A 3525-nucleotide genomic window follows, 5' to 3' on the forward strand; every position below is an offset into this window, starting at 1 on the left:
TTTTTTTAGATGGAGTTTCACTCTTGTTGTCCAGGATGGAGTGCAATGGCATGATCTCGGCTCACTGCAACCTCTGCCTCCTGGGTTCAAGCAATTCTCCTGCCTCAGCTTCCCAAGTAGCTGGGATTACGGGCATGTGCCACCCGCGTGGCTAATTTTGTATTTTTAGTAGAGATGGGGTTTCTCCATGTTTTGGTCAGGCTAGTCTTGAACTCCTGACCTCAGGTGATCCACCCGCCTGGATCTCCCAAAGTGCTGGGATTACAGGCGTGAGCCACCATGCCTGGCCGCATTTAAAGGATTTTTAACTTGTTTCAGATCTGATCTTGCATAGCACATTCCCTGGATATTAGCATTTCAACATCAATGTCAGTGATTACTTCTGGTGCAGGGAAGATTCATTGGAACCTCATTTTTATAAGCTCAGCACTTTTATTTTCATCCATTTCCCCCTTTAAAAGACTATTAATCTTTTAATTACCTGTTTTATTACCCTAAGCAATTGTCAGCTAGGCAACAAAGTTGTGTTTTGGAGACTCATCTTGTTCATTGAGTGGTCTTTTTAATTGGGCACAGAACGGTTCAGAACCAGATGCGGTTCATAGTGACTCTGGAACTGCCACAGTAGGAATTTCAGGAAAGGGCTCAAAGACCTGGGGAACTTCTTCAGGTGTTGATGATGGACATCTTTGGTTTGCCTCCTGAATGAAAGGCAATTTTTCTCAGAATTTGTTTTAGAAGGCTTTTGGGTGCCACTGGGGGCAAGTCCCCCATTTAAGTGGTCTGGTTCTACAGACCGTTTTTTCCGATTGTGTGTGCAAATAAATTACTTTAGGTATTTCAAGAGATTCCCCCTCCACTTTTTCTTGTGGTCACAGTTGCTTATGACCATCCTGGATTAGGCGGGTCCCCTTTCCTAGACATCCACAAGACAGTGCCCCATGAGTGTTGTACACAAAGCCAGCTGCTGGTTAACTCAAAGGAGTTGGTCACAAATGCAAAATCAAACCCGAATTTCAAAAACAGGGAAGCAGCTACAATGTTTAAAGTATGCTAGGTAAAGCAAGACCGCAGGTGCCTAATGCCAATCCTTTGACCCAAACCTCCGCTGTGAGACACAGGCAGAAAAACTTTGACCCCAGTCCTGAGACAGAGGCAGAAAAAAAGCCATTCTCTGCAGTGCTCTTCACCTAAACCTCCTGTCCAAAGACGGACTGAAGCCCTCACTCTTAAAGGAAAGAGAGGGTCTGAAAAACAGCCCCCAAAAAGTCTAATCACCAACCAAAGAGTAGGAGGTCCGAATGTAGGAGAACATCTGAAACACCCAGTGGGGCTTCTGAAGAGGGAACGTTTGTGCTGGTACCAAGTACCGCTTTCGGAGAGAGACACCAGCTGGTCTGGGGGAGTCACGCTGAATCCTGCCGACATATGCCAGATATGTCAACCTAAAAGGAAGAAGCTGAGGCAAAGTTAATACAAGTAGAGCATTTATTTGGGCCAAGCTTGAGGACTGCAATCCAGGAGCGCAGAATCAAATTGCTCTGAATTAGCATTACAGGTGAATTTTTAAAGGCAGAAAAGAGGGACAGGGAATGGGCTGATGCAAAGTTGTTTGTTAGGAATTCTCATTGGTTTAACATTGATTAGTTAAACATTGATTAGGAATAACATTGATTAGTGTTTGGTTATACATGGTAAGCTATAGTGTATGGGTTATAGTGTCCAGTGTGGCATTATTAGGTTAATTTGTAGCTATTTGTGGTAATAGCAAGTGATTTCAAGAGATTAATACATAGGCCGGGCATGGTGGCGCACACCTGTAATCCCAGCACTTTGGGAGGCCAAGGTGGGAGGATTACTCGAGGCCAGGAATTCGAGAGCATCCTGGTCAACATGGTGAAACCCCATCACTACTAAAAATATGAAAATTAGCCAAGTGTGGTGGCACATACCTGTAATCCCTGCTACTTAGGAGGCTGAGGCAAGATAAGTGCTTGAACCTGGGAGAAGGAGGTTGCAGTGAGCTGAGATGGCACCACTGCACTTCAGCCTGGGCGACAGAGACAGACTTTATCTCAAAAAACAAAAAAAGAAAGAAAGAAAAGAAAAAAAGATAAAGATAAATACATAGGTCAAAGTGGGGAGGAAGATGTGAATATGGTCTCATTTTAATGTCTTTCTGGGCCTGATGATTAAAAGGATTTGCATTCCTCAAATAACAGTTTTCTCAATACCATCTTGAGGTTACAGAAAGAATGGGGGGCTTAGATTGCGGCAATACAGGTTATGGAGTGGGCTAGAAGGGTCATTCTGTTGAGGGGCAACATGACTTCTAAGAAGAATGAATGGATGGGGAACAGAGATTAACTGGTAAATAGCTTCCTTTGGAATTGAATGTGTCTGAGACACAAACATCTTGTAAAAGGGTCTCTTCAGGTGTGGTTACATTCTTGGTCTTCTTTTCTGCAATAGATGATGAGACACCAGGGAGGAGAAGAAAAACAATGGTTCTTGGTGGGCCCTGACTTTAGGCAGATGAAGGAACTTGAGGGAAAAACTTCATCCTATGCTTTGGGAGAGACAGGGGTTAGCAGGGTGGGGGCGGGGGTGTAGAGGGGAAGGTCAGAGAGACCTGAAGCCTTCTTCAGTTCAGCATGTCCAAACGCCATATTTTGGGGTAAGAGTTTCTGAGCCCCAACAGCTCCTACAGGTGACCCCTCTCCCAAGAACAACTCTTTCCAGCTTTTAGAAGCACTGCTTTCGCTCTTTGTCCCTTGTTAAAGAAAAAGTTACTCCGACACTTGCTAAAATGGTAAGGATGATTTCCTTCAAGACTATAGCAACATGAGCTTTGCAGTGAGGAGGAGCAATCGCTCTACTCCAAATACAACCAGGATAAGTGAGGATTTACAGCCAAGGAGCACGGTAAGGGTCAGTGGATGGAAAATTACTAAGAGGAGATATCAAGGCTGGCAGGATTCTTGTAAACCTTCTAAATAGGATTCTTGCTAAAGGCAGACCAAGGGCTTAAATATCAAAGGTAGAAAATGAGGAACTGAAGCAGATATCAAAAGTGATGAGATATCAAGAGTGGAGTAGGAGTTCTTCCTAAACTTACTTCACAGGATCCTTACCGAGACTGGGCTAGGGAAACTGGAAACAGGATGGGGAGCCAAGGTCGAGGCTTAGTTGGGAAGAGGGCTAGAGGAGCCTGACTAAACTTTAGTCAAGGAGAGTCTTCATCACCCTTCAGACCTCCTGTTGCTGATCCCTCCACCTCACCATCCCTTGCTGGTTCCTGCCTACGCCCTGCACATAGTCCTTTCATTAAACTCCCTTTGATTAAACCATTTGAGCAACAGTTTCTCCTTCTCCTGCCAGGCCCCTGCCTGCTGGCCCCTACCTACCTCACAGAGCTCTTTTAATTAATAAGAAGATGTGCACAAAAGAGCTTGTCAAGCCCTAAGTGTAAGGAGACCATCTCCATGTTGGAGAGGAATCCTAGTACTGTGTAAAGAGCTGTAG

This window comes from Macaca mulatta, chromosome 12, assembly GCF_049350105.2.
Source record: "Macaca mulatta isolate MMU2019108-1 chromosome 12, T2T-MMU8v2.0, whole genome shotgun sequence".
In the NCBI taxonomy this organism is placed as follows: domain Eukaryota; kingdom Metazoa; phylum Chordata; class Mammalia; order Primates; family Cercopithecidae; genus Macaca; species Macaca mulatta.